Genomic DNA, 17,989 nt, shown 5'->3' with positions numbered 1-17,989 from the left:
CTGGGAAATGGTAAGCGCAAAAGGACCGGATAATTCTTTCTCTGCCTTTACAGGTAGCTGCCCTATCCAGAGGGACGAAAGGAGGATCACAGTCTCCATGCGCAACCCGCACTACCCAGGCCAAGACATCTGTACCTTCCTGAGACGCTTCTGTTTGGTTGTGAAGGAACCCTCTCACATCCTGAATGGACTCGGCTTCTGGACAGGTAAGTGGTCGGTGACCGTTAGACTTCACAGGGACCTGGCGTACTCAGACGGACTTCGGCACCTGCCCCCGACATTCTCCCTGGGCAACTCCTACGGCCTCATCTATTACCCGGACATGCCGCGGAACTGCAGGAGATGCGGCAAGAACGGCCACGAGATGAAGGACTGCAAGGAGGATGCCTGCAGGATTTGTCGAGTGACGGGACACAGCTCGAAGGACTGCCCGAAGAAGACGTCCTGCAACCTGTGTGGGCTGGCGGCTCATCTGTACAAGGATTGCCCCAAGCGTGAGAGATCCTGGGCATCGGTGGTTGCGACGACCCCAGCTACGGAGGACAAGGCCCCGACGACCAGGCCTGTGAAGGTCAAGGACGCGACGACCAAGGCCCCAGCGGCCAAGGCCGAGACGACCAAGGCCAAAGCGGTCAAGGAGTCGGTGGCCAAAGCCCCAGCGACGGTCCCAGCAGCTCCGAAGCAGAAGAAAAAGTCAAAGGAGGGTAAGAGTTCTGTCACCCCTCTCTCGATCCCTCCCCCTGCCACCCCCGTCCAATCCCCCCCCACCCCGGCCACCCCTGCTGAGGATTCCACTTCCTCTTCCTCCTTCCCCTACTCCTCAGCAGGTGTCCTTTCCCCTGCCCCGGCAGCCACTCTCCCTCCCCAGACCATGGTAGCGGTGGAATTAACCTTTCCTCCACCCGCCGCTATCTATTCCGAGGAGGATTTTCCCCTTCTTGTCTCCCCAGTTCCAACCCGGGGAAAGAGGAAGGTGGAGGACAGCCCTGCTACTGAATCCTCCAAAAAGAAGATTCTGGATTTCGTAGGCGAAAAGGAGGGTACCCTCCCTGAGCCAGAAGAGATGGAGCACATGGTTGAGACCCTGGTGGCCGAGCCAGAAGAGGAGGAACTGGTGGTCGCCGAGATCGAGGCCGCGCTGCTTGACCAGATGGAGGAAGAGGGCCTGCTGGTGATCCCGTCACCAGCAGTCAACACCGACGAGGGACCACCCGACCGGAGTGGTAACTAAGGTGTATTGCCTGCGCTAACTTTTTCTTTTTTCCCTACATGATGGCTAATATTAACTTATTTTCCATTAATGTCAGGAGCATCAAGGACAAGTTCAGACGTCAGACTATTTATGCCTTCCTTACTTCCCAATTGTGTGATGTTTATATGTTGCAGGAATGTTCCCTTCCCTCCTCTAGGTCCTTCAAACATCTGGCCAGGGAGTGGTCCCACGGTCCATCCTACTGGTCCGGTGGGGGTGACTGCAAGTCTGCGGGGGTCGCAATTCTGATCAGGGGGGGCGCATTCACGCTTGAGTCCGTCCAGGAGCTCATCTGCGGCAGGGCTCTTGTTGTAGATGGCAACTGGGCGGGAGAACCTGTCAGGTTCATCAACGTGTATGCGTCCCCACTGAAGAATGAGCGTTTGGAGCTTTTCCAGACCCTGCGGCTTCAGCTTGCCACCACCAGGACCTTAGTGATGGCCGGGGATTTCAACTGCCCCATCGAGGAGGATGGTCGTAGTTCTGGCACATCTGCCAAGTTGGACATCACGTCCAAGCTGCTCATCGAGATGGTAACCGAGGCCTCTCTTCAGGACGTGGTGGGCTCCATGGGGAGAGGCTCCATGAACTATTCGTGGAGCCGACCCGATGGCTCACTCCGCTCCAGGATTGACTTTGTGTTCACCTCTCGGGCAGTCAGGCAGAGTAGGCACTCGATGGTCTCCTGCTTCTTCTCCGACCACAGAGCCATTCACTTACAAGGTGTCCTCGGCGACGGTTTTCCGTCCGGCCCCGGCTCCTGGAAGCTGAATTGTGCTCTGCTGGCTCAGGATGAAGTCGTGGAGGAGCTGAGAGCAGCCTACGCAATGTGGCAGTCCTACAAGGGTAGCTTCCAAACAGTCTCTGATTGGTGGGAATATGTTAAACTTGAGTTTCGCTGTTTCTTTCAGGCCAAGGGTCGACAACAGGCGTGTGAGAAGAGGAGGGACTTCAGAGGGCTGCAGCGCGAGCTGCGGTCGCTGCAGGACCTTCTTCACTGCGGCTGGGACGTGAGGGAGGAGCTGGAGGAGACCAAGAAGAGCCTGAAAAGGCACTTTGAGGAGGAGTCCAAGCGAATCGTCTTCCGTTCCAAAGTGGAGAATCTGGAGAAGGGTGAGAAATGTAACTCATTCTTTTTCAGGAAACTTCATGCCGGTCACACGCCCCTGAACGAGCTGCGAGACGAGAGCGGAAACATGCGACGTGGGAAGGAGGACGTGATGAGGGTCGTCAGCGACTTCTACAGCGAACTCTACTCCCACAAGACTACCGACCCCGACGCTGCTGATAAGTTCCTGTCAGGTATCACTAACCATCTTGATCCTGCAGGCACGGCAGCCTTGGACAAACCTCTGATGGTGGGCGAATTGCTCTCTGCCGCTAAATCCTTTAGGACCGGCAGGACCCCGGGCAGTGATGGTCTTCCAGCGGAGCTCTATGTAGCGCTGGGAGACCTCATCTGTCCGGACCTGTTGGACCTGTACGAGGAGATGGTGGTGGAGGGTAGAATGCCTCCATCTTTGAGGGAAGGAATGGTCACGATCCTGTACAAGCGGAAGGGAGAGAGGTGCGACCTGAGGAATTGGCGTCCCATCACTCTGCTCAACGTGGACTACAAGATCCTGGCCAAGACGATGGCGACACGACTTAAGACGGTCATCGGACGGATCATCCACCCGGACCAGACCTGCGGCATCCCTGGACGTCGCATCGCAGACAGCCTCGCTCTCGTGCGGGACACGGTCGAGTACATCAAGGTCCGCCGCGCACACGCGGCCCTGGTCTCCTTGGATCAGGAGAAGGCCTTTGACCGGGTTTCCCACGAGTTCATGGGCCGAGCTCTGCACCGGTTAGGTTTGGGTAACATGTTTTGTTCGTATGTCCGTCTGATGTATTTTGATATCCACAGCTCGGTGTTGGTGAACGGCTGGAAGACTGACCCCTTCCCTGTCCTCTCTGGGGTCAGACAAGGCTGCCCTCTATCACCTCTTCTTTTTGTTTGTGTTATAGAACTCTTCGCAGAGGCTATCCGGCAGAATGGAGAGATCAGAGGGATCACCGCACCGGGTCGGGGACGACACGAGGTCAAGTGCTCGCTCTACATGGACGACGTCACCGTCTTCTGCGCTGATCATGGTTCAGTCGACGCCCTCGTCCAGACGTGTGAGAGGTTCGGCCGGGCTTCAGGGGCCAAAGTCAACTGCAGGAAGTCGGAAGCCATGCTCTTCGGGGATTGGCAGCCGGCCTCCTCCGCCCCCTTCCCCTTCAACATTCAACCGGATTTCCTCAAGGTGCTGGGAGTCTGGTTCGGGAAGGAAGGAGCGGCCCTCAAGTCCTGGCAAGAACGCTTGGCCAAGGTGAAGCAACGGATCGGACTCTGGAGCCTCAGACACCTCACTTGTGAGGGTAAGGCACTCGTCCTGCGTAATGAGGTCCTGCCCGTCTTGCAGTACACGGCGCAGGCCTGGCCCCCACACGTCACTGTGTGCAGGGCCATTACCAGGACAGTGTTTCACTTTGTCTGGGGATCCAAGATGGACAGAGTCAGGCGGGCCGTCATGTACAAGGAGCCTCGCAAGGGTGGGAAGGGCGCTCCAGATATCCCCACCCTCCTGCGATCCTCTTTTGTGTGTGATTGTGTCCGCCGGACTTTGCAAGTCAAGAATGGCTCCGCGGGCAGGTCCATGTCTCGCTTCTTCCTGCTTCCTCTTTGGAGGCGACTCGGCTGGGACAAGTGGGTCAGCTCCTTCCCCTACAACTGGACGACGCCATGGTTCTATGGAGACGTCGTTCGATTTGTGGGGGAGCATCAACTGGAGGGACTCAAGCCCGACTTGTGGAAGCCCAAAACTATCCACAAGCTAATCAGAGCCAAGGATGACGTGGAGAACATCACAGGACTTCACCAGGACACACTGGAGACTGTGTGGACAAATGTGTCGTCTGACAGGCTGACCAACGGGCACAAGGACTTGACGTGGATGGCGATTCAGGGCGGACTGCCCGTCCGGTCATTCATGCATGCCCGGAACCTGTGCAAGACCCGGTACTGCCCAAGGTGCCCCTTCGTGGAGGAAACATCTTTGCACACTTTTTGGGACTGCGGATTTGCACAGCGCCTATTGACTGCACTTGAGGACGACCTGAGGAACTCTGTCCCCAGGGCGAGCCTATCGCACCATTCTGTGCTTTACGGACTCTTCCCTGGGGTTCATACCGTCGGAGCCATCCAGGAGGCTTGGCGCCTTATGAACTGCTTCAAGGATGCCGTTTGGGTCGCCAGGAACCGGCTCATCTTGAGGAGGGAGAGGATGTCCATCCAGGACTGCCGCAGGCTGATCCACAGCCTGCTCAGAGACTATTCCATCATGGACGGTCCGGAGGACGAGGATGAGGACTAAACCCCTCCTCCCCCTCTCCCCTTATGTGTCTTGTCTTTCAATAAAGCTTCGGGCCTGTGATTTTCCCCTCCCCATCCCCTTTTTCCCAATCCCCATCCCTTATCACGGTTCGTCGTACTGTATTGATTGACATACTTTTTCTTTCAGATTGAGTGTTTTTTGTGTAGCATAAGGGTGTGATGTGTCTAGTTAGTGCGTCGTATCCTCATGCTATGTAAATATGATGTAGAATTCTGTGTGTACTGGGCTGCGGCACTGTACACTGTCTGTTAACTTATTTTTTGTGCTAATAAAAGATATATTCAATCAAAAAAAAAAAAAAAAAAAAAAAAAAAATCTGTTCTTATCAGTTTAATATCTGATACGTCCCCTATCTGGGGACCATATATTTAATGGATTTTTAGAACAGGGAGATGGAAAAAGAGCTTGCTCTGTCCACTCCACGCATTGACCTGGTATTGCAGTATCTCCAGGACCGGTGCACCCCTTCTTTAATGCAGTTTCTAAAATCAGAAAGAATTGAATTCAATGTTTTTTGTTCATTTTGCTTGTTTGTCGGATTTTGGGATGGACTCTTTGGCTTTGCTTTTCTTCTCCTCATTGGATTTTTCATGTTCAAAGTTGCAGAAGCCAGATTACAAGCTCATTTTGGTTCAACTTCAGCAACTGTGCATTGCATTGCCATGTAATGTGATGCAATGCTATCTTTCTAGCTCTCCCTTTTTACTTCCTTTTGGATAAACAGACATATTAGGCAAGCATTTTGGAGCTTTCACCTAAATAACTACAGGTGGTGAGATAAGCTGCACAATATAATTGACCTTTCAGTATATTGTTGCACACACACCATCTATTTAGCAAATGCCCTTGTTATCAACAGCAGCCTTTTAAACTCACCTGAGCTAACAGGTATGTGCGCTGGTTACTCTGCTGCGCTTAAAATTTCTTTTTTGGTTTGCTACAATGCCTTTTCTGAAACGTTGTCTCCTTCTGCTGGAACACTGACTTCTTTCATTTAATGCCTGCAGACTATAAAAGAGAACCCAACCCAAAAAGTTTGGTTGATTAGTCTGTGGCATTCTGTTAAACTGTTGCTTATGGCGGTCTCTGTGAGCTTCTCAGCGACATTCAGCCAGCCAGGTATCCTGCCTGCAGTAGATGGAATGTGGCAATGGAACGCTGGCTGCGCGTGTCATAATAGGCTCTGAGCCTTTATATACCTGTGCACAGCAGCAGCCACCTTCAGTCTGCTGCTGGACAGCCAGCAGCAGCAGCAGCAGGAGAGGTATGTAATCAGGAGCCCTCCTGCTAAGGGTAGACAGCTGCTCGTTCCACCCCACCCCCCGCCTTAATTGGTTCTCCTCCCTTCCAACGGTGTTGAGGCGGGTGGGAACAGCAGGGGGTGAAGGTGCTGTGTTTAAAGAGGTGGAGTTATGCAGATCTAAAACGCGTGGATTCCAGCAGCAGCAAGCCGAAAAGTGCAGGCATGTAAGGGATCTAGAGGTTGACAACATGTCTTCTTAACGGGAGTCCAGGAGCTCATCTCCACAAATGGACTTTTTAGGATCCTTGGGTGGCTCCGTAGTTTGAAACCAATTCTGGTTATCGCTTCTCGGCCTTTTGGCTAAGATCAAGTGTAGTATCTGTTCTTATCAGTTTAATATCTGATACGTCCCCTATCTGGGGACCATATATTAAATGGATTTTTAGAACAGGGAGATGGAAAAAGAGCTTGCTCTGTCCACTCCACGCATTGACCTGGAATTGCAGTATCTCCAGGACCGGTGCACCCCTTCTTTAATGCAGTTTCTAAAATCAGAAAGAATTGAATTCAATGTTTTTTGTTCATTTTGCTTGTTTGTCGGATTTTGGGATGGACTCTTTGGCTCTGCTTTTCTTCTCCTCATTGGATTTTTCATGTTCAAAGTTGCAGAAGCCAGATTACAAGCTCATTTTGGTTCAACTTCAGCAACTGTGCATTGCATTGCCATGTAATGTGATGCAATGCTATCTTTCTAGCTCTCCCTTTTTACTTCCTTTTGGATAAACAGACATATTAGGCAAGCATTTTGGAGCTTTCACCTAAATAACTACAGGTGGTGAGATAAGCTGCACAATATAATTGACCTTTCAGTATATTGTTGCACACACACCATCTATTTAGCAAATGCCCTTGTTATCAACAGCAGCCTTTTAAACTCACCTGAGCTAACAGGTATGTGCGCTGGTTACTCTGCTGCGCTTAAAATTTCTTTTTTGGTTTGCTACAATGCCTTTTCTGAAACGTTGTCTCCTTCTGCTGGAACACTGACTTCTTTCATTTAATGCCTGCAGACTATAAAAGAGAACCCAACCCAAAAAGTTTGGTTGATTAGTCTGTGGCATTCTGTTAAACTGTTGCTTATGGCGGTCTCTGTGAGCTTCTCAGCGACATTCAGCCAGCCAGGTATCCTGCCTGCAGTAGATGGAATGTGGCAATGGAACGCTGGCTGCGCGTGTCATAATAGGCTCTGAGCCTTTATATACCTGTGCACAGCAGCAGCCACCTTCAGTCTGCTGCTGGACAGCCAGCAGCAGCAGCAGCAGGAGAGGTATGTAATCAAGAGCCCTCCTGCTAAGGGTAGACAGCTGCTCGTTCCACCCCACCCCCCGCCTTAATTGGTTCTCCTCCCTTCCAACGGTGTTGAGGCGGGTGGGAACAGCAGGGGGTGAAGGTGCTGTGTTTAAAGAGGTGGAGTTATGCAGATCTAAAACGCGTGGATTGCAGCAGCAGCAAGCCGAAAAGTGCAGGCATGTAAGGGATCTAGAGGTTGACAACATGTCTTCTTAACGGGAGTCCAGGAGCTCATCTCCACAAATGGACTTTTTAGGATCCTTGGGTGGCTCCGTAGTTTGAAACCAATTCTGGTTATCGCTTCTCGGCCTTTTGGCTAAGATCAAGTGTAGTATCTGTTCTTATCAGTTTAATATCTGATACGTCCCCTATCTGGGGACCATATATTAAATGGATTTTTAGAACAGGGAGATGGAAAAAGAGTTTGCTCTGTCCACTCCACGCATTGACCTGGTATTGCAGTATCTCCAGGACCGGTGCACCCCTTCTTTAATGCAGTTTCTAAAATCAGAAAGAATTGAATTCAATGTTTTTTGTTCATTTTGCTTGTTTGTCGGATTTTGGGATGGACTCTTTGGCTCTGCTTTTCTTCTCCTCATTGGATTTTTCATGTTCAAAGTTGCAGAAGCCAGATTACAAGCTCATTTTGGTTCAGCTTCAGCAACTGTGCATTGCATTGCCATGTAATGTGATGCAATGCTATCTTTCTAGCTCTCCCTTTTTACTTCCTTTTGGATAAACAGACATATTAGGCAAGCATTTTGGAGCTTTCACCTAAATAACTACAGGTGGTGAGATAAGCTGCACAATATAATTGACCTTTCAGTATATTGTTGCACACACACCATCTATTTAGCAAATGCCCTTGTTATCAACAGCAGCCTTTTAAACTCACCTGAGCTAACAGGTATGTGCGCTGGTTACTCTGCTGCGCTTAAAATTTCTTTTTTGGTTTGCTACAATGCCTTTTCTGAAACGTTGTCTCCTTCTGCTGGAACACTGACTTCTTTCATTTAATGCCTGCAGACTATAAAAGAGAACCCAACCCAAAAAGTTTGGTTGATTAGTCTGTGGCATTCTGTTAAACTGTTGCTTATGGCGGTCTCTGTGAGCTTCTCAGCGACATTCAGCCAGCCAGGTATCCTGCCTGCAGTAGATGGAATGTGGCAATGGAACGCTGGCTGCGCGTGTCATAATAGGCTCTGAGCCTTTATATACCTGTGCACAGCAGCAGCCACCTTCAGTCTGCTGCTGGACAGCCAGCAGCAGCAGCAGCAGGAGAGGTATGTAATCAGGAGCCCTCCTGCTAAGGGTAGACAGCTGCTCGTTCCACCCCACCCCCCGCCTTAATTGGTTCTCCTCCCTTCCAACGGTGTTGAGGCGGGTGGGAACAGCAGGGGGTGAAGGTGCTGTGTTTAAAGAGGTGGAGTTATGCAGATCTAAAACGCGTGGATTGCAGCAGCAGCAAGCCGAAAAGTGCAGGCATGTAAGGGATCTAGAGGTTGACAACATGTCTTCTTAACGGGAGTCCAGGAGCTCATCTCCACAAATGGACTTTTTAGGATCCTTGGGTGGCTCCGTAGTTTGAAACCAATTCTGGTTATCGCTTCTCGGCCTTTTGGCTAAGATCAAGTGTAGTATCTGTTCTTATCAGTTTAATATCTGATACGTCCCCTATCTGGGGACCATATATTAAATGGATTTTTAGAACAGGGAGATGGAAAAAGAGCTTGCTCTGTCCACTCCACGCATTGACCTGGTATTGCAGTATCTCCAGGACCGGTGCACCCCTTCTTTAATGCAGTTTCTAAAATCAGAAAGAATTGAATTCAATGTTTTTTGTTCATTTTGCTTGTTTGTCGGATTTTGGGATGGACTCTTTGGCTCTGCTTTTCTTCTCCTCATTGGATTTTTCATGTTCAAAGTTGCAGAAGCCAGATTACAAGCTCATTTTGGTTCAACTTCAGCAACTGTGCATTGCATTGCCATGTAATGTGATGCAATGCTATCTTTCTAGCTCTCCCTTTTTACTTCCTTTTGGATAAACAGACATATTAGGCAAGCATTTTGGAGCTTTCACCTAAATAACTACAGGTGGTGAGATAAGCTGCACAATATAATTGACCTTTCAGTATATTGTTGCACACACACCATCTATTTAGCAAATGCCCTTGTTATCAACAGCAGCCTTTTAAACTCACCTGAGCTAACAGGTATGTGCGCTGGTTACTCTGCTGTGCTTAAAATTTCTTTTTTGGTTTGCTACAATGCCTTTTCTGAAACGTTGTCTCCTTCTGCTGGAACACTGACTTCTTTCATTTAATGCCTGCAGACTATAAAAGAGAACCCAACCCAAAAAGTTTGGTTGATTAGTCTGTGGCATTCTGTTAAACTGTTGCTTATGGCGGTCTCTGTGAGCTTCTCAGCGACATTCAGCCAGCCAGGTATCCTGCCTGCAGTAGATGGAATGTGGCAATGGAACGCTGGCTGCGCGTGTCATAATAGGCTCTGAGCCTTTATATACCTGTGCACAGCAGCAGCCACCTTCAGTCTGCTGCTGGACAGCCAGCAGCAGCAGCAGCAGGAGAGGTATGTAATCAGGAGCCCTCCTGCTAAGGGTAGACAGCTGCTCGTTCCACCCCACCCCCCGCCTTAATTGGTTCTCCTCCCTTCCAACGGTGTTGAGGCGGGTGGGAACAGCAGGGGGTGAAGGTGCTGTGTTTAAAGAGGTGGAGTTATGCAGATCTAAAACGCGTGGATTGCAGCAGCAGCAAGCCGAAAAGTGCAGGCATGTAAGGGATCTAGAGGTTGACAACATGTCTTCTTAACGGGAGTCCAGGAGCTCATCTCCACAAATGGACTTTTTAGGATCCTTGGGTGGCTCCGTAGTTTGAAACCAATTCTGGTTATCGCTTCTCGGCCTTTTGGCTAAGATCAAGTGTAGTATCTGTTCTTATCAGTTTAATATCTGATACGTCCCCTATCTGGGGACCATATATTAAATGGATTTTTAGAACAGGGAGATGGAAAAAGAGCTTGCTCTGTCCACTCCACGCATTGACCTGGTATTGCAGTATCTCCAGGACCGGTGCACCCCTTCTTTAATGCAGTTTCTAAAATCAGAAAGAATTGAATTCAATGTTTTTTGTTCATTTTGCTTGTTTGTCGGATTTTGGGATGGACTCTTTGGCTCTGCTTTTCTTCTCCTCATTGGATTTTTCATGTTCAAAGTTGCAGAAGCCAGATTACAAGCTCATTTTGGTTCAACTTCAGCAACTGTGCATTGCATTGCCATGTAATGTGATGCAATGCTATCTTTCTAGCTCTCCCTTTTTACTTCCTTTTGGATAAACAGACATATTAGGCAAGCATTTTGGAGCTTTCACCTAAATAACTACAGGTGGTGAGATAAGCTGCACAATATAATTGACCTTTCAGTATATTGTTGCACACACACCATCTATTTAGCAAATGCCCTTGTTATCAACAGCAGCCTTTTAAACTCACCTGAGCTAACAGGTATGTGCGCTGGTTACTCTGCTGCGCTTAAAATTTCTTTTTTGGTTTGCTACAATGCCTTTTCTGAAACGTTGTCTCCTTCTGCTGGAACACTGACTTCTTTCATTTAATACCTGCAGACTATAAAAGAGAACCCAACCCAAAAAGTTTGGTTGATTAGTCTGTGGCATTCTGTTAAACTGTTGCTTATGGCGGTCTCTGTGAGCTTCTCAGCGACATTCAGCCAGCCAGGTATCCTGCCTGCAGTAGATGGAATGTGGCAATGGAACGCTGGCTGCGCGTGTCATAATAGGCTCTGAGCCTTTATATACCTGTGCACAGCAGCAGCCACCTTCAGTCTGCTGCTGGACAGCCAGCAGCAGCAGCAGCAGGAGAGGTATGTAATCAGGAGCCCTCCTGCTAAGGGTAGACAGCTGCTCGTTCCACCCCACCCCCCGCCTTAATTGGTTCTCCTCCCTTCCAACGGTGTTGAGGCGGGTGGGAACAGCAGGGGGTGAAGGTGCTGTGTTTAAAGAGGTGGAGTTATGCAGATCTAAAACGCGTGGATTGCAGCAGCAGCAAGCCGAAAAGTGCAGGCATGTAAGGGATCTAGAGGTTGACAACATGTCTTCTTAACGGGAGTCCAGGAGCTCATCTCCACAAATGGACTTTTTAGGATCCTTGGGTGGCTCCGTAGTTTGAAACCAATTCTGGTTATCGCTTCTCGGCCTTTTGGCTAAGATCAAGTGTAGTATCTGTTCTTATCAGTTTAATATCTGATACGTCCCCTATCTGGGGACCATATATTAAATGGATTTTTAGAACAGGGAGATGGAAAAAGAGCTTGCTCTGTCCACTCCACGCATTGACCTGGTATTGCAGTATCTCCAGGACCGGTGCACCCCTTCTTTAATGCAGTTTCTAAAATCAGAAAGAATTGAATTCAATGTTTTTTGTTCATTTTGCTTGTTTGTCGGATTTTGGGATGGACTCTTTGGCTCTGCTTTTCTTCTCCTCATTGGATTTTTCATGTTCAAAGTTGCAGAAGCCAGATTACAAGCTCATTTTGGTTCAACTTCAGCAACTGTGCATTGCATTGCCATGTAATGTGATGCAATGCTATCTTTCTAGCTCTCCCTTTTTACTTCCTTTTGGATAAACAGACATATTAGGCAAGCATTTTGGAGCTTTCACCTAAATAACTACAGGTGGTGAGATAAGCTGCACAATATAATTGACCTTTCAGTATATTGTTGCACACACACCATCTATTTAGCAAATGCCCTTGTTATCAACAGCAGCCTTTTAAACTCACCTGAGCTAACAGGTATGTGCGCTGGTTACTCTGCTGCGCTTAAAATTTCTTTTTTGGTTTGCTACAATGCCTTTTCTGAAACGTTGTCTCCTTCTGCTGGAACACTGACTTCTTTCATTTAATGCCTGCAGACTATAAAAGAGAACCCAACCCAAAAAGTTTGGTTGATTAGTCTGTGGCATTCTGTTAAACTGTTGCTTATGGCGGTCTCTGTGAGCTTCTCAGCGACATTCAGCCAGCCAGGTATCCTGCCTGCAGTAGATGAAATGTGGCAATGGAACGCTGGCTGCGCGTGTCATAATAGGCTCTGAGCCTTTATATACCTGTGCACAGCAGCAGCCACCTTCAGTCTGCTGCTGGACAGCCAGCAACAGCAGCAGCAGGAGAGGTATGTAATCAGGAGCCCTCCTGCTAAGGGTAGACAGCTGCTCGTTCCACCCCACCCCCCGCCTTAATTGGTTCTCCTCCCTTCCAACGGTGTTGAGGCGGGTGGGAACAGCAGGGGGTGAAGGTGCTGTGTTTAAAGAGGTGGAGTTATGCAGATCTAAAACGCGTGGATTGCAGCAGCAGCAAGCCGAAAAGTGCAGGCATGTAAGGGATCTAGAGGTTGACAACATGTCTTCTTAACGGGAGTCCAGGAGCTCATCTCCACAAATGGACTTTTTAGGATCCTTGGGTGGCTCCGTAGTTTGAAACCAATTCTGGTTATCGCTTCTCGGCCTTTTGGCTAAGATCAAGTGTAGTATCTGTTCTTATCAGTTTAATATCTGATACGTCCCCTATCTGGGGACCATATATTAAATGGATTTTTAGAACAGGGAGATGGAAAAAGAGCTTGCTCTGTCCACTCCACGCATTGACCTGGTATTGCAGTATCTCCAGGACCGGTGCACCCCTTCTTTAATGCAGTTTCTAAAATCAGAAAGAATTGAATTCAATGTTTTTTGTTCATTTTGCTTGTTTGTCGGATTTTGGGATGGACTCTTTGGCTCTGCTTTTCTTCTCCTCATTGGATTTTTCATGTTCAAAGTTGCAGAAGCCAGATTACAAGCTCATTTTGGTTCAACTTCAGCAACTGTGCATTGCATTGCCATGTAATGTGATGCAATGCTATCTTTCTAGCTCTCCCTTTTTACTTCCTTTTGGATAAACAGACATATTAGGCAAGCATTTTGGAGCTTTCACCTAAATAACTACAGGTGGTGAGATAAGCTGCACAATATAATTGACCTTTCAGTATATTGTTGCACACACACCATCTATTTAGCAAATGCCCTTGTTATCAACAGCAGCCTTTTAAACTCACCTGAGCTAACAGGTATGTGCGCTGGTTACTCTGCTGCGCTTAAAATTTCTTTTTTGGTTTGCTACAATGCCTTTTCTGAAACGTTGTCTCCTTCTGCTGGAACACTGACTTCTTTCATTTAATGCCTGCAGACTATAAAAGAGAACCCAACCCAAAAAGTTTGGTTGATTAGTCTGTGGCATTCTGTTAAACTGTTGCTTATGGCGGTCTCTGTGAGCTTCTCAGCGACATTCAGCCAGCCAGGTATCCTGCCTGCAGTAGATGGAATGTGGCAATGGAACGCTGGCTGCGCGTGTCATAATAGGCTCTGAGCCTTTATATACCTGTGCACAGCAGCAGCCACCTTCAGTCTGCTGCTGGACAGCCAGCAGCAGCAGCAGCAGGAGAGGTATGTAATCAGGAGCCCTCCTGCTAAGGGTAGACAGCTGCTCGTTCCACCCCACCCCCCGCCTTAATTGGTTCTCCTCCCTTCCAACGGTGTTGAGGCGGGTGGGAACAGCAGGGGGTGAAGGTGCTGTGTTTAAAGAGGTGGAGTTATGCAGATCTAAAACGCGTGGATTGCAGCAGCAGCAAGCCGAAAAGTGCAGGCATGTAAGGGATCTAGAGGTTGACAACATGTCTTCTTAATGGGAGTCCAGGAGCTCATCTCCACAAATGGACTTTTTAGGATCCTTGGGTGGCTCCGTAGTTTGAAACCAATTCTGGTTATCGCTTCTCGGCCTTTTGGCTAAGATCAAGTGTAGTATCTGTTCTTATCAGTTTAATATCTGATACGTCCCCTATCTGGGGACCATATATTAAATGGATTTTTAGAACAGGGAGATGGAAAAAGAGCTTGCTCTGTCCACTCCACGCATTGACCTGGTATTGCAGTATCTCCAGGACCGGTGCACCCCTTCTTTAATGCAGTTTCTAAAATCAGAAAGAATTGAATTCAATGTTTTTTGTTCATTTTGCTTGTTTGTCGGATTTTGGGATGGACTCTTTGGCTCTGCTTTTCTTCTCCTCATTGGATTTTTCATGTTCAAAGTTGCAGAAGCCAGATTACAAGCTCATTTTGGTTCAACTTCAGCAACTGTGCATTGCATTGCCATGTAATGTGATGCAATGCTATCTTTCTAGCTCTCCCTTTTTACTTCCTTTTGGATAAACAGACATATTAGGCAAGCATTTTGGAGCTTTCACCTAAATAACTACAGGTGGTGAGATAAGCTGCACAATATAATTGACCTTTCAGTATATTGTTGCACACACACCATCTATTTAGCAAATGCCCTTGTTATCAACAGCAGCCTTTTAAACTCACCTGAGCTAACAGGTATGTGCGCTGGTTACTCTGCTGCGCTTAAAATTTCTTTTTTGGTTTGCTACAATGCCTTTTCTGAAACGTTGTCTCCTTCTGCTGGAACACTGACTTCTTTCATTTAATGCCTGCAGACTATAAAAGAGAACCCAACCCAAAAAGTTTGGTTGATTAGTCTGTGGCATTCTGTTAAACTGTTGCTTATGGCGGTCTCTGTGAGCTTCTCAGCGACATTCAGCCAGCCAGGTATCCTGCCTGCAGTAGATGGAATGTGGCAATGGAACGCTGGCTGCGCGTGTCATAATAGGCTCTGAGCCTTTATATACCTGTGCACAGCAGCAGCCACCTTCAGTCTGCTGCTGGACAGCCAGCAGCAGCAGCAGCAGGAGAGGTATGTAATCAGGAGCCCTCCTGCTAAGGGTAGACAGCTGCTCGTTCCACCCCACCCCCCGCCTTAATTGGTTCTCCTCCCTTCCAACGGTGTTGAGGCGGGTGGGAACAGCAGGGGGTGAAGGTGCTGTGTTTAAAGAGGTGGAGTTATGCAGATCTAAAACGCGTGGATTGCAGCAGCAGCAAGCCGAAAAGTGCAGGCATGTAAGGGATCTAGAGGTTGACAACATGTCTTCTTAACGGGAGTCCAGGAGCTCATCTCCACAAATGGACTTTTTAGGATCCTTGGGTGGCTCCGTAGTTTGAAACCAATTCTGGTTATCGCTTCTCGGCCTTTTGGCTAAGATCAAGTGTAGTATCTGTTCTTATCAGTTTAATATCTGATACGTCCCCTATCTGGGGACCATATATTAAATGGATTTTTAGAACAGGGAGATGGAAAAAGAGCTTGCTCTGTCCACTCCACGCATTGACCTGGTATTGCAGTATCTCCAGGACCGGTGCACCCCTTCTTTAATGCAGTTTCTAAAATCAGAAAGAATTGAATTCAATGTTTTTTGTTCATTTTGCTTGTTTGTCGGATTTTGGGATGGACTCTTTGGCTCTGCTTTTCTTCTCCTCATTGGATTTTTCATGTTCAAAGTTGCAGAAGCCAGATTACAAGCTCATTTTGGTTCAACTTCAGCAACTGTGCATTGCATTGCCATGTAATGTGATGCAATGCTATCTTTCTAGCTCTCCCTTTTTACTTCCTTTTGGATAAACAGACATATTAGGCAAGCATTTTGGAGCTTTCACCTAAATAACTACAGGTGGTGAGATAAGCTGCACAATATAATTGACCTTTCAGTATATTGTTGCACACACACCATCTATTTAGCAAATGCCCTTGTTATCAACAGCAGCCTTTTAAACTCACCTGAGCTAACAGGTATGTGCGCTGGTTACTCTGCTGCGCTTAAAATTTCTTTTTTGGTTTGCTACAATGCCTTTTCTGAAATGTTGTCTCCTTCTGCTGGAACACTGACTTCTTTCATTTAATGCCTGCAGACTATAAAAGAGAACCCAACCCAAAAAGTTTGGTTGATTAGTCTGTGGCATTCTGTTAAACTGTTGCTTATGGCGGTCTCTGTGAGCTTCTCAGCGACATTCAGCCAGCCAGGTATCCTGCCTGCAGTAGATGGAATGTGGCAATGGAACGCTGGCTGCGCGTGTCATAATAGGCTCTGAGCCTTTATATACCTGTGCACAGCAGCAGCCACCTTCAGTCTGCTGCTGGACAGCCAGCAGCAGCAGCAGCAGGAGAGGTATGTAATCAGGAGCCCTCCTGCTAAGGGTAGACAGCTGCTCGTTCCACCCCACCCCCCGCCTTAATTGGTTCTCCTCCCTTCCAACGGTGTTGAGGCGGGTGGGAACAGCAGGGGGTGAAGGTGCTGTGTTTAAAGAGGTGGAGTTATGCAGATCTAAAACGCGTGGATTGCAGCAGCAGCAAGCCGAAAAGTGCAGGCATGTAAGGGATCTAGAGGTTGACAACATGTCTTCTTAACGGGAGTCCAGGAGCTCATCTCCACAAATGGACTTTTTAGGATCCTTGGGTGGCTCCGTAGTTTGAAACCAATTCTGGTTATCGCTTCTCGGCCTTTTGGCTAAGATCAAGTGTAGTATCTGTTCTTATCAGTTTAATATCTGATACGTCCCCTATCTGGGGACCATATATTAAATGGATTTTTAGAACAGGGAGATGGAAAAAGAGCTTGCTCTGTCCACTCCACGCATTGACCTGGTATTGCAGTATCTCCAGGACCGGTGCACCCCTTCTTTAATGCAGTTTCTAAAATCAGAAAGAATTTAATTCAATGTTTTTTGTTCATTTTGCTTGTTTGTCGGATTTTGGGATGGACTCTTTGGCTTTGCTTTTCTTCTCCTCATTGGATTTTTCATGTTCAAAGTTGCAGAAGCCAGATTACAAGCTCATTTTGGTTCAACTTCAGCAACTGTGCATTGCATTGCCATGTAATGTGATGCAATGCTATCTTTCTAGCTCTCCCTTTTTACTTCCTTTTGGATAAACAGACATATTAGGCAAGCATTTTGGAGCTTTCACCTAAATAACTACAGGTGGTGAGATAAGCTGCACAATATAATTGACCTTTCAGTATATTGTTGCACACACACCATCTATTTAGCAAATGCCCTTGTTATCAACAGCAGCCTTTTAAACTCACCTGAGCTAACAGGTATGTGCGCTGGTTACTCTGCTGCGCTTAAAATTTCTTTTTTGGTTTGCTACAATGCCTTTTCTGAAACGTTGTCTCCTTCTGCTGGAACACTGACTTCTTTCATTTAATGCCTGCAGACTATAAAAGAGAACCCAACCCAAAAAGTTTGGTTGATTAGTCTGTGGCATTCTGTTAAACTGTTGCTTATGGCGGTCTCTGTGAGCTTCTCAGCGACATTCAGCCAGCCAGGTATCCTGCCTGCAGTAGATGGAATGTGGCAATGGAACGCTGGCTGCGCGTGTCATAATAGGCTCTGAGCCTTTATATACCTGTGCACAGCAGCAGCCACCTTCAGTCTGCTGCTGGACAGCCAGCAGCAGCAGCAGCAGGAGAGGTATGTAATCAGGAGCCCTCCTGCTAAGGGTAGACAGCTGCTCGTTCCACCCCACCCCCCGCCTTAATTGGTTCTCCTCCCTTCCAACGGTGTTGAGGCGGGTGGGAACAGCAGGGGGTGAAGGTGCTGTGTTTAAAGAGGTGGAGTTATGCAGATCTAAAACGCGTGGATTGCAGCAGCAGCAAGCCGAAAAGTGCAGGCATGTAAGGGATCTAGAGGTTGACAACATGTCTTCTTAACGGGAGTCCAGGAGCTCATCTCCACAAATGGACTTTTCAGGATCCTTGGGTGGCTCCG

General features: G+C 47.9%; 9 non-coding genes and 1 pseudogene across 9 annotated transcripts; all 10 read left to right on the top strand.

The window, feature by feature from the left end:
- The first annotated feature begins 4,927 nt into the window (after positions 1–4,927).
- On the top strand, positions 4,928–5,142 carry LOC141239938 (U2 spliceosomal RNA; annotated as a pseudogene).
- Positions 5,143–6,257: 1,115 nt separating this feature from the next.
- LOC141239545 (U2 spliceosomal RNA) lies at positions 6,258–6,448 on the top strand. Its single transcript, XR_012304903.1, has one exon. It is a non-coding gene; the product is annotated as a U2 spliceosomal RNA (small nuclear RNA).
- A 1,115-nt stretch (positions 6,449–7,563) lies between these two features.
- On the top strand, positions 7,564–7,754 carry LOC141239867 (U2 spliceosomal RNA). The gene has a single exon (XR_012305214.1). It is a non-coding gene; the product is annotated as a U2 spliceosomal RNA (small nuclear RNA).
- Positions 7,755–8,869: 1,115 nt separating this feature from the next.
- Positions 8,870–9,060, top strand: LOC141239763 (U2 spliceosomal RNA). The gene has a single exon (XR_012305114.1). It is a non-coding gene; the product is annotated as a U2 spliceosomal RNA (small nuclear RNA).
- A 1,115-nt stretch (positions 9,061–10,175) lies between these two features.
- LOC141239762 (U2 spliceosomal RNA) lies at positions 10,176–10,366 on the top strand. The gene has a single exon (XR_012305113.1). It is a non-coding gene; the product is annotated as a U2 spliceosomal RNA (small nuclear RNA).
- A 1,115-nt stretch (positions 10,367–11,481) lies between these two features.
- On the top strand, positions 11,482–11,672 carry LOC141239761 (U2 spliceosomal RNA). Its single transcript, XR_012305112.1, has one exon. It is a non-coding gene; the product is annotated as a U2 spliceosomal RNA (small nuclear RNA).
- Positions 11,673–12,787: 1,115 nt separating this feature from the next.
- LOC141239760 (U2 spliceosomal RNA) lies at positions 12,788–12,978 on the top strand. The gene has a single exon (XR_012305111.1). It is a non-coding gene; the product is annotated as a U2 spliceosomal RNA (small nuclear RNA).
- A 1,115-nt stretch (positions 12,979–14,093) lies between these two features.
- On the top strand, positions 14,094–14,284 carry LOC141239759 (U2 spliceosomal RNA). The gene has a single exon (XR_012305110.1). It is a non-coding gene; the product is annotated as a U2 spliceosomal RNA (small nuclear RNA).
- A 1,115-nt stretch (positions 14,285–15,399) lies between these two features.
- On the top strand, positions 15,400–15,590 carry LOC141239757 (U2 spliceosomal RNA). Its single transcript, XR_012305108.1, has one exon. It is a non-coding gene; the product is annotated as a U2 spliceosomal RNA (small nuclear RNA).
- Positions 15,591–16,705: 1,115 nt separating this feature from the next.
- LOC141239756 (U2 spliceosomal RNA) lies at positions 16,706–16,896 on the top strand. Its single transcript, XR_012305107.1, has one exon. It is a non-coding gene; the product is annotated as a U2 spliceosomal RNA (small nuclear RNA).
- Positions 16,897–17,989: the final 1,093 nt, after the last annotated feature.

The sequence above is a fragment of the Phyllobates terribilis genome, unplaced genomic scaffold, assembly GCF_046119375.1.
Source record: "Phyllobates terribilis strain yellow unplaced genomic scaffold, ASM4611937v1 Scaffold_779__1_contigs__length_684578, whole genome shotgun sequence".
Lineage (NCBI taxonomy): Eukaryota > Metazoa > Chordata > Amphibia > Anura > Dendrobatidae > Phyllobates > Phyllobates terribilis.
The sequence above is the reverse complement of the archived record's forward strand: the minus strand, read 5'-3'. Positions and strand labels throughout refer to the sequence as shown.